At 35.8% G+C, this 12979-nt stretch overlaps 1 protein-coding gene across 1 annotated transcript in view; it reads right to left on the bottom strand.

Moving 5' to 3' along the window:
* Window positions 1-11515, bottom strand: part of LOC131033397 (uncharacterized) — a 46926-nt gene extending 35411 nt beyond the window's left edge. The window contains exon 1 of the mRNA XM_057964632.2: window positions 11127-11515. The gene's annotated coding sequence lies outside the window, so the exon portion shown is untranslated. The remainder of the gene's footprint in view (window positions 1-11126) is intronic.
* Window positions 11516-12979: the final 1464 nt, after the last annotated feature.

Here is a 12979-nt window from a genome sequence, read left to right as displayed (position 1 = left end):
TGCAGCGAACTTCATCTCAGAGACAGCAACCCTTCTTGTGACAGCGAACATCATATCCTTGAAGATAAATTCATTATTGCATGTTTGCCCTAGGCTGAAGACATTATACTACTGTGCATAGTTTGCTGATTGCTTCAAGTGTTGAGGCACATTGTAAAGATACTTCTGATTATTGCATAATAAGATCTGAGATTATAGCTGGGTTTTTTACCTCCAAGAGGGAGGTTTTCCCAGGGTATTTTTGGTGTTCCTTGTGTTTATTATTTGATTATCTGTTATTGCTATCTATATTTATCAGTCTGATCCTAAAACTAACATGGTATCAAAGCTAAGGTTGATTCAGTTGTGATCAGACTTTGTGATAGCAGCGCTCCTACTTCTTCATGCCATTTCCAGCATTGAAGATGGTGACTGGTTTAAAGGTTGAAGATAGACTTGACGAAACCTTGAACTTCACCTCGTGGAAGGTTAGAGCCCTTATTGCAGTTACTTCAGTTTGTGGAAGGAAAAGATCAGCCTGAACCTGAAGATCAAGAAGAGAAACTCCAATTCAAGAAGAATGCAATCAAAGTCAAGAAGATCCTGATTGACTCTATGAAGGATCACCTTGTGCCTATCATTTCCAATATACCTTCAGCCAAAGATATGTTCAAGACAATAGAAGGGATGTATGAGAGAAACAACACAAGTAGAGCACTTGCATTGAGGCAAAAACTTCATCAAGTCAAGATGGCAAAAGGAGAAACTGTTATTGCTTACTTCATGAGGATCTCTGAGTTGAGAGATCAGCTCTCTTCTATTGGTCATGTTATTGACAACAAGGACTTGACCATGTTGGCTCTTAATGGTCTTCCTGCATCCTGGGAATCTTACATTCAAGGAATTAGTGCAAGATCTAAACTTCCCAAGTTTGATCATCTTTGTGTGGATTGCATTCAAGAAGAGTCAAGATTGATAGCAAGAGGAATTGAGCATGATCATTATGATGTGGAAAATCAAGTCCTTGCTACTCACACTTCTATGGAAAGAGGCAAAAGAAGAAAGAGGGATAGAGATAGAGGTCCAGATCTTGTTCCGAAAAAGGACTTATCTCACATTCAATGTTTTAGGTGTGATAAGTATGGTCACTATGCTCAAGAGTGCAAATTCAAATCTACTCCTCTAGCTTCTTCTGCGGAAGTTGACATAGGGCAACTCAGGAGGAGCCAAGGTCAAATGTCAATTCGGAAGACTTCTTATTCTAAAAGGAGGAAATGTCAGCTCAATTTTAGAAGGAGCCTAACATTTCAGCTTCAGAGGGAGCCTATCATTTCAGCTTCAAAGGAAGCCACATCGTCTTGAAGATTTTGTTAATGCATTCTTCTCTGCGAGAGAAGTTTGAGGAGCAAGCCCTTGTTAATGCAATCTTCTCTGTGAAAGAAGTTTGAAGTGAAAACCCTTGTTCGACCCTCTGCGAGTAGGCATGGTGGTAATGCACTCTTCTTTGGGAAAAGTTTGAGGTGAAAGCCCTCTTCCACCCTCTGCTAGTAGGCATGGTGGATCCACCCTTTGCAAATAGGTATGGTGGATGTCATTGAAGAAATTTCATGACTTAGCACTTGTGTTTGTTCACCCTTTGGGAGTAGCAATGGTGAACGTCATGATGTTTATTTGGTTTCCATCCATGGGAGTAGCCATGGTTGACCCACCCTCTAGGAGTATCCATGGTGGTTGTGTTCATTTGTAATTCCATCCATGGGAGTAGCCATGATGGACCCACCCTCTGGGACTAGCCATGGTGGTTGTGTTCATTTGCATTTTTCATGGGAGTAGCCATGATGGTTGTCACTATGTGACTAGGTTATTGAGAAGGTCTCCTCCCTAGCTAAGAGGGAGTGTTGATGTTGTAGCTAGGTCGGATCCCTTCTAGGGCCTGTTGTGACATTTTCACACATCGCCCCATTGCAAACAGGGACCCCTAATTTTTAGGCCCTTTCCGTCTTTTGGCTTTGTTTTTTGGGTCTTTTTGCAACAGTCTCATTAGTCTCTCAGTTTGCGAGTGTTTGGGGGTCATATTGATCAAGTCAGCTTTTTGTTTGAGCAAATCCAGTTAAGTCTAGGGCTTGTTTCGTCAATTTTAGGGTTTCTGCATTTTGTCCCAAATTTTAGGGGTTTTTGTTAGGGTTTTGAAGAAACTAAGCATACAACTGGAATCAAGGCCCTTCAAGGAACCTCCCAGTAAAATTTAAGCCAAAACTGAGCAACTTTCTATTTTTAGAAAGTTCCTATTTTTTAGGGATTTTGCCGAGTCCCGAAATGTCGTCATTTTGCCAAAAATCAAACTTACTATTTTTAGTATGTTTTTATTTATAGTAAGTCATTCGTGTGTATTTTTAGTAAGTTTTTATTTATAGTAAGTCATTCATGTGTCCTGTCTAGGGATCTAACACTGACATTTTAAAAGTTTCTATTTTTAGAAAGATTGTTCTGACAAGACCATTCAGGCAAGGTGATGAAGATCGAGCATTCGCGACTACTTCTAATTCCGGAAAGTTGAAAAAGCAGACAGGGAGAGTCAGAAAATGGTTAAGTGCTGGAAGCCCACTCCTGAAATGGAAAGCTCAAGAAACTTCTCTAAGTCTAGAAAAACAAAGAAGGCATGGAGGATCCACAAATTCGTTGAATCCTCCACCAGTGCAAAATTCCGCCCCAAGCCACAGCTGGGCGCCAAAATGGAGAAGGCATGGAGGATTCACAAATTCATTGAATCCTCCACCAATGCAAAATTCCACCCCAGGCCACAGCTGGGCGCCAAAATGGAGAAGGCATGGAGGATTCGCAAATTCATTGAATCCTCCACCAGTGCAAAATTCCGCCCTACTCCTCAGCTGGGCGCCAAAATCAAGAAGTCATTGAGGATTCACAAATCATTGAATCCTCCACCAGTGCAAAATTCCACCCCAAGCCACAGTTGGGCGCCAAAATGAAGGAGGCATGGAGGATTCGCAAATTTCATTAAATCCTCCACCAAGTCAAAATTCCGCCCACAATGAAGGGCAAGAGCAAAAATGAAGGAGGCATCGAGGATTCACAAATTTCATTGAATCCTCCACCAAGTCAAAAATCCACCCAAGATAAAGGACAGGCGCCAAAACCAAGGAGGCATGGAGGATTCACAAATTCACTGAATCCTCCACCAAGTCAAAATTCCGCCCAAGATGAAGGACAGGTGCCAAAATCAAGCAGTCATGGAGGATTCACAAAATTGATGAAATTCCCTCTCTAATAAAAAAATCCATACTTAAGCTTGAAGATTGAAAATTTGTCTAAGGCATGAAAGTCAAAGGATCAAGGAGGAATGAAAAGCCAAAAATAAAACCCTCGAGAAATTTTTTGAAATTTCCCTTTTTAGACACCAAATCTAATCAGAATCCGGAAAATTTTGCACATTTGGACTCCTGATATAATTCTTTGTCCTCGACCCGGGTCCTAAATTTTAGGAAAATTCCTAAAAAATATGAAATGTGGCAAAGTGGTCAAAAAGCTTCCTACGAATGTGATGAATTCAAAGAGCACAAAAAAATTCCAAGAAAGTGGAAAACTTGACTAAGTGATGGAAATTCCTTCCTTCGCAACAAAATTCTTGGAAAAGGTGAAAATTTGGCTATCGGAAATTCCTTCCTTCAGGACAAAATTCCAAGAAAGGTGAAAAATTGACTAAAAGTTTGAAATTTCTTCCTTCACGATAGTTCTTGGAAATCATGAAAATTGGCTAAGGCATGAAGAATTTCCTTCCTCGGGGGTAAGGAACAAATTTCTTTTCAAAAGAGAATTCCTTCACAACATGAATTCCACGTCGGGATGAATTGTAGGTGGAAAAACAATTTCTTGGCAAGGAAGGAATCAGGGATGAACTGAACAAGAAATTTCCCCCAAGAAAAGTTTTTAAAAAATCCATTCTCGAGCATCAAACCACATCCAAATTTCAGAAGTTTTTGGAGAATTTTCTCTCTACTGGACTGGGGAACCCTAATTTGAAAATTTTCCTAAAAAATAGGAAATGTGCAAAATTGATGAAAAACCTTCTTCAAGCAAGGAAAGTTGAAGAGACTTCAACAAAATTCTTCCTAAATCGAATTTTCCCTCTCCAACAATTCCAGATGTGCAAGAGCGGATATACGACGGCGGGGTCCACTTGCATGGCGAGGATCTATTGAACACGTGGCAATAGAGTGGCGAATTCATTACCGGAATATTTGACCGAATGGTGACCCGGTCATTGCATGTTGAATTTATGGTAAATTCCTTCTGCATGCAACCATCATATTCAAGAGATGATGGTGCATTTATGGCATCATGGGCGATTTTTGCATGACGGTACATTCATGGCATAGTGGGCACTTTTTAAATGTAATGGTTCATTAATGCTTTATGGGTGCTATTTTCGGCAAGATTGTAATTAATTGTATATGGGCTTTATGGGGTATTTATTGTTGATTCCCACCTTGTTGCATCCTGAGTGGAGATTCTTTTGGGCAAACCCTAATTAGGTTTTTGCATGTCAAGTCCTATATTGAATGTAACTTGTATTGAAACGTGTTGGGGCTGACCTATATTAAGGTCACTTGTAACATGTAGGGCTATTTCAGTTTTGGCGCCAAGCTTAAAGCATTGAATTGTAATGAAATATGTTCTTCATGCAAGCCAAAGGCTGCAAATTATCCTTGAAGGTAGAGCGAACTTCACCCTAGGTGCAGCGAACTTCATCTCAGAGACAGCAACCCTTCTTGTGACAGCGAACATCATATCCTTGAATATAAGTTCATCATTGCATGTTTTCCCTAGGTTGAATACATTATACTACTGTGCATAGTTTGCTGATTGCTTCAAGTGTTGAAGCACATTGTAAAGATACTTCTGATTATTGCACAATAAGATCTGATATTATAGCTTGGTTGAACACAGACTTTTAGAAAGCCATTGCCTTTTACAATTGGAACATGGGAAGATATTAGTATGGATTTTGTTTTGAGATTACTTAGATCTTACAAGGGACATGATATTATCTTTAAAGTAATGGACAAATCTTCCAAAATGGCTCACTTTGTAAGAAAACCAATGAAACACTAAATATTGCTAGATTATTTTTCTGGTATATGGTAAGATTGCAGCATTTGCCTAGAAGTATCACATTTGACAAGGATACTAAGGTCACGAGTCATATTTGGTGAATGCTATGGCAAAGATTGTGGGTGATAGAGGATTTCATCCCCACACTAATGGAGAAACAGAGGTACTTAATAAGAGACTTAATAATCTACTTAGAAGTTTAGTTGGAGACAAAACTACTTGCTCGGATTTTGTTCTTGCCTAGACAAAATTCGCCTACAAAAATTTAGCAAAGGTGAACTAGTGCTTCTCGTTCTACATTATCTATGGAAGATCTCCAAGTTGTATAACAACTTTAATTAAGGTGGTTGCTAAAAGAAAAAATGAAGAGGTTGAAGACTTATTAGGATATATATGCAAAATTACATGTGGAAATAAGAAGTGAATTTGGAGAAACAATTCAAAATACAAGGAAAAGGCCAATGAGAAAAGGAAAATGGGTCATTTACAATCAATGATTCAATTATGATATTTCTATTGAAGGATAAGTTTCCCAACGGGATCCATAATAAATTGAATACAAGAAAAATGGACCCTACAGAATTATGCGATAAGTCTTTGACAATGCATATAGAGTTCATTTTCCAACACTGATAGATTTTTCACCATTCTTCATTGTTATTAATCAACACACATGTAGATGACTATAGTGTTGCTATAGATTATGATGATGCTATTTGTGTTGCATTTCTAGACAGAATTGGTAACCATAACATACTATAGGTTTGTGATGAAGACCAAAAACAAATATTATAATGAGCATTTGGTACTATAGAAAGAAAAAGGGGGCTATTGAAAATGAATGGTTATCTAAAGCAAAATTCGCTCATTTGAGTGAAAGGATAGTTCTCACACTATACCTTCAGTATATAATAGCACCTTAAGGTCCAAAGACAATTTTAATCAAACCAAAAAATTGGAAAGAAAAAATTCTCTGCTTTCTTTCCTAATTGTTTTGTCTATAGGTGTTTGATGTGGAAAAACAAATTCCAAGTTGGGGCATTCTCATTGGATATCTAAAATTATCAACATTCATTGGCTAATGGTCAATTCCAATCAAGTTTCAATTGTAGAGCACAAGTTTACCACTGAGAGTAGGGGGAATCAGTAGTAAATAAAACTTTAATTTTTTATCCAACTAAATCTTATTAAAACTTTTAATTTGAATTCTGAAATGAAAGCACCAAATTGAAAGCTAAAAGAGACACCGCACAATGACACTAATGCACGAGAGAAAATGTGGAAACCCAAGGTGGGAAAACCACGGTGAGTAATGCTACTAGGATCTACTATCCTAATCCAGCCTCACGAATAATTCAATTACAATGATTAAGGGCACCAACCCTAAGGAATCACCCAATCCCTTACTAAAGAGCACCAACTCTTACTGAACCAAACTCTTTAATCTGAGAACCAACCCAGCATCCTTAAGGCACCAACCACAGGATGTCACAAGACAAGTTTTTACAAAATTTGAATCTGCAACTTCAAACTTCACAAAATGATGATGTGCAATCATAAATTACTTCATACTGAATTACTTAAACTTCACAAAATGATGATGTACAATCATAAATTACTTCATACTGAATTAGTTTGATCTCAACTTCAACCTTCTGATAAATCTGCCTTTTACAAGTTCTGGTCAGTGGTCAGAATTGCTTAATAAAATTTCATCAAACAAAACATTACATGTATGATTGCTGTTTACAATCTGAATCAATCGATGTAATCTGAACCAATCAATACAATCTGAAATAATCAATGCAACCTGAACCAATCAATACATTGTTATAAGTACTGTATACCTCAATCTTCTTCTAAGGTTTGACCTTCCAGCACCTTGCATTCGTTCAGGTTTTCCTCAAGGATATATTAACAGATTCACTTCATTTAATTCTCAGAAATTAGATCATAAATCTTTGTTCAGAATTATATCATTCTAATTCATAATTCTCTGCAATGCTATTATTGACTTCTCTTTAATCTGTTCTCAGCATTCATATCCCTTTTTCAACAATCAAAAAGCCACAAACCATAGGCATATATAAGTACAACTTGATAACTGTTCCCAACAGTTAACAGTTGCAACCAGTTATAACTAATCAGATTGGCAGTTGATAATTAGTTTATAACTTCCTCCAAACTTCCTTAACCAAAACAGTATTCCTTCTCATCGATTACACAAACATTGTTATTAAAAAACAAGTCACATCTATTATAATCTTTAACTCCACAAATACAACTGCTTTGATGTTTAGAAATCTTGTTAATGCTTAACACATTCAATGAATCAGTTAGATCAAACTGTTTTGTCAATCGAACTCAATCCATATTCGAAGTTTGTGTAACATTAATGAGGATACAGTCCAAGATAGAAAACATAATGATCACATGAAATCTAAAGTCTGAGATGGAAGACATAATAATGGTATCATGAAAATCTGTTTTTTATGGTTAATCTGAAACCACAGTGAATGTTTTGTTTGTTGAAAATTAACATGTTTCCTGTTTGTTGGTTCTGTTAGATTCAAGGACAACACAAACAATTTCAGAACAAAATCTGTAACAAGCACACAATGTGATACCATTTTGTGGAGATAGGTCAACCGATCACATTTTTCAGTAACAAGCTTAGGGTTTCAGAATCTCTTGACATCAATGACAAATACCAACAGCAATTTATCCTTATTCATAATTTTTGAAGTGGTCGAAAAAGTGCCTATAAAAAACAATAACCATGACACGTTCAAGGACATCTATGTTGAAATTATAGCTAAGTTCGGATTACATGTAATTATAGCTAGCTATGAATATTGGGCAAGACCTATATAATGTAACTTGTGGATAGGACAAGACCTATTGAATGTAACTTGTAATTAAGCAAGACCTATATGTAACTTGCAATTGTATTGGACAAGACCTATATGAATGTAACTTGTAATCTATAGGTTTGACCCTATTCTTGGCGCCAAAACAATAAATGGGAGGCTATGTCACATATATATACAAAGCATCATTCATTCAGCAGTAATCAATGAATCCATGTAGTCATCAGCGAATGCATTCTTCTCAACAGCAAATCATCTTCTATGCTCAGCGAACTGCTTTCTGGAAACAGCGAACTCCACCTTAAGGACAAAGAACCTCATTCAGAGGACAGCAAACCTTATGCAGAGGACAGCAAACTAGATACAAAGGGCAGCGAACCTTCTTGAGGCAGTGAATTGATCTGCAAATGGTGTCTTGAATCAGCATTCAAGTGTACTACAGATAAGTCATTTCATTACTGTGTATGCCCTAGTTTTATAATGTAACTTTATAATGTAAAGAACTATATAATTAATATTAATTTTTAAGTTGATTACTATTTATTTTGAATATATAAATAATCAATATTTTAATAACTTATTTTTCATTATAAATGAATAATTATGTATTTAACTATTTAATTTTCATGTATAATTAATATAATGATATAATATTATAGTTAATAAAATTAATATAACTAATTATATCTAAAAATTATGGGATGTTCCCTAAGACAAATCATAAGGTGGGATGGGATGTTAATGAAAAATGGGACAGCCTCAAAATCTCTGAAGGGTACAATTCCAATGCACGACAAACAAAGATCAGAGAGCCAAAATTAAGTGGTGTCCATCTTGTAATGTCTCCATTTGAGATTCACCTTGATTTAGTCCTGAAACAATCATTCTAACTCAAAGTGAGAATAGTAATGTATTAATAAATATAATTTTATCAAACTGAATATATTTTATTAGATCATTTAACTCAAATCTTAAGAATAGTATGAAAGACAGAACTTATCTCGCTTTATTGTAATGAGTCTAATGACCATAATAACCTCTTTCCAAGGTCTAATGTTCCTTATTTGTCTTTATGCAAAGTATATAATGACTGTCCATGTTATGAAGGCCTGTGATTGCAATAATTGATTAACAATGTTATCTCTGATAACGTCAATCTGCATCTGTCATACTGTTGTTGTCGATTTGATGTTATGATATAATATTTACTAGAAAGCAACTTCGATACCAATCCTGCTTCACTCTTCTGCCAATTATTCAGTCCTTGTTTGACCAAGAAGACCTTGACCCAACTCAAGCGGATTTTCAATATTGCTGCAAATGAAGTTGAGACAGTAATTAGGAAGGTGATCAATAACAAAATCTTCGAGGATGGTCATGTTCATGATAACCACATACTAGAACTGTGTTTGATCAATCATATACTAGTTCTCACAAGAAAAGTGCTAGGAGAAACATGCAATGATTGGTTACATCAAAGATCCTTTAAAGCCCTTGGGATTGATTCCAATTTCTGCATTCAACAAAAGGCCGAGGACTGGTAGTCTCAGTGGCATCTTCAATATTGCTATAGCCAGAGCAAACAAAGACTTAAAATAATCACTTTGTTCAGTGGAGAAGGATTCGAGAGGGAATATGGAAACATTCAATTTTTTCATTGGGCACTACGACTCACTCCTATCTCCACCACATGTTGAACACACCTAAGTCTCCTAATTCATCACAATCCCAAACAGGCAAATGTATCTTAAATGCAAAACCCTCATCTGATGGAGCTGATGTAATCCTATATATATATATATATATGCTCACACACACACACAACGTGCGATTTTTCAAATTTCATTTCTTATTGTGCTGCCATTATTGTCAAGTTTTAAATGTCTTATTTTTGGTATGATAGCTTTTGCCTGCAGCAGGGATTTTTCGATTGGATGCATATTGATTAGCTGACCAAGATTTAAGGCAGAGCATTGTGATATCAGCGGAAGTTTCCAAGCATTGTGCACCTATGTTTATGTCATTTTATTTTCAGTTTTATTTTTATTTTTTCAGAATTCACTGTCTGTCTGTCACAACATGTATGACTGCATTTATTAGTTAGGACAAAGACTGCATTCTTGCTGAGGCTGAGCCTCATTGGCTCTGTATTTGAAATCTGAAGTTTATGATAGACTTTGTATTCAATTTTTTCATTGAATTGTTTTCAAGTTTATTCTGTGTAACTCTGGTTTCAATGGTTGCAGGATGTTGGCTTTCCCTGACCCACACAGCTACTGTACCAATTTTGGCAAAATGATAATGAAAGCAGTCCCTAACTTTCACATATGTATCGCAAGGTTGTGGTATACATTCAAGATTATGATTTAACATTTAATGGTTATAAGGTAAATTCAAGGTTGCACCATCAGAAGAAATCAAGAAACCTAAGTGTACTGTGTAATATATTTGAAGATTCAACCCCGAAATTTTGAATCCTAGCAGGCTAATCAGAGCATCACCAATATCCAAAATAATAGAAACTACAAAAGAAGACCCAAAAAACCACCAGTATCCAACAAGAACAAAAAACCAAATCCGCCAATGACGGTCAAAGATCACAAACAAAACAAACATGGAGATCTGAATCAATTAAAATTGTCTTTTAAGTGTTCAAGGTGCTCTGCTCAAATGGTAATAGGGAACAGTCACAAAAGCCTGATCCAAGTTAAAACCCTATCATTGTATAATGCGAATTGGGTTTGTAGATAATGGCGAAGTTGCGGTGTATTAATTGTGGGGTACATTCAGAGTAGCAATTTAATGACTGATGATTATGGAGCACATTCAAGATTGATTTAACAATCATGGGATACATTTAGTGTGACCCATGTTGTGATCCATAAATCATCCCACACAAGATTAAACAAACTTCATCCCACACAAGATTCAACCCAAATTTCATAACAAAGAATTCATTACCACTAAAAACAAAGCAATTTATTGTCCTAAAGAACTCAACACAATCACCAACGATCACAGTCAATCTCTCGCCAATGCTAAATTCTAAATACCTTTTGTACCCAAGACTTAAAACTCTAATTAGTTATCATAACAAACACAGAAAACCATAACACATTGCCAAAGCAAAAGTACAAAATGGCTTACCTGCACAGGGAGACCGAGATGCCAGATAAAACAGTAGTAATATTTCCTCTTCAACAACACACCCCAGATAATTGTAAAATCCTCTGAAAACGGCGCTAAAGATAGCAGAGCCCACTTGCTTCTTCAAGAACGCCCCCGAGATAATTGCAGAAGCCTCTGAAAATCCCTCAAATAGCAGAGCCCACTTATTAGAAGAGTACAAATTTTGATAGAATATATCAATGCAAACACTTTTGCAGAAAGAAAGGATAAACCCTGCATAGATCAATTGCTGCGCGCTCAAAAATGTCTAGACAAAAACAAAAAATTCAAATATAAAATGACCGTGGGATATATAGGTATATATAATTTAAAAATAGTAATTTCTAAATATGAAATGACCACGGGAAACCAGTGTACACCAACATTACTCATGGGATAATTATCACCCCCACTGGTTAAAGAAACTTTCTATTTAGGTTCTGAATATTATTTCAATAAAATATAATCTTTTAATTTATATTATTCGTTTAAACAAAAGTAATGATGGGATTTATCCTTAAAAAAAGCATATTGAATAGAGTGATGTCTTAAAGTTTAATTAATTTAACCAGAGATGAAGTAATAAGTGTCAAGTGGTTTCCATAATAAATATAGTCTTAAAAAGAAAATAATTGTCTTAATCACATGGTTAAAGTTTAAAAATAGAAATAAACAAATATTAATCAACAAGAGCTATAAAAATGGCTTTAGGAGAATGTTTCTAGTCATTGTAGTTATCCACCATCCATCAAACAAATATTTGCCTTCTTTTGTCGACTACTAATTTTGAGAACTGTGTGATGTCTTCTCCCACCTTAAGGTCATGCTACAACTATGAATATTGATAATCGAAGAGAATCTAAGCAATGGTAAACTCACTAAGTTGGGAAACTTGACCTAATCACTAGGGAAACAAGAAACGAGGATGGTCATACTACTGAAAGGATGCTAAAACAAGGTAATTAGGTGATGATCATCTACTTGAATGGTCAGTAGGCAAGGTCCATCTTGAAGGTCACCTAACTAGTAACAAAGAAAGTCATATCCAGGATCTAGAAGAGTAGCATTATGATGAATATAAATAGTTGTGTCACTACTCCTAGCAAGAGGATTTATCATTAGGAGGTGAAAAGAGTAGGGCCCTACTAACAGTGCAAGGAGCATTCCTCCAATGATCAAGTAGGAACTAATGATGCTAAACTTCAAGGGCCACTTTTTATTTGTAGTGAATAGAAAATTTGAAATTCACAACAAAATTAGCAAGTACATAGTAGAATTCCTATCACTCCAAAATTTAAAAATGACATTTCCAAAATGAAAGCAAACCATGCCCAAGTGAACTTGGTTAGAAATTTGGTTTCATCACCAACCAAAACATTGTGTCAAGTGATAAGTCCATCAATTGTCCTTTTAAATGCCTTTGTTTATCTTTATAATCTTAAAAAATATAGAACTTTTAAATGTTTAATGACATTTTCTTAAGTTGTGATAAATATTAAGCACTAAACATGGTTGTTAGTTGAATGATTTAAAAGTTTGCATATGTGCATGTTAATTGGTTAAATTATGTTGGGGATATGATTGATCGATATGAGAAATGTTTTCAAGGTCTAACCTTTTCAACAACGAGAGGTTTATGGATGTGGTGACACAAGTTCCTAACATGTAGTTGAAAAAAGTGCAGAAACAATGATATTTGTGATATTCATATAGTTGAAGAGAGTGCAATTGCAATGATATTCTTAGAACCGAGAGAAATATGGATTGCAACAACATGTGAATGAGTGTTGAGCTGCCTATCAAGTAGTTGCTTAAGACTCCTTTTGTCAATA

This window comes from Cryptomeria japonica, chromosome 7 (genome assembly GCF_030272615.1).
Source record: "Cryptomeria japonica chromosome 7, Sugi_1.0, whole genome shotgun sequence".
NCBI classification, from domain to species: domain Eukaryota; kingdom Viridiplantae; phylum Streptophyta; class Pinopsida; order Cupressales; family Cupressaceae; genus Cryptomeria; species Cryptomeria japonica.
The sequence above is the reverse complement of the archived record's forward strand: the minus strand, read 5'-3'. Positions and strand labels throughout refer to the sequence as shown.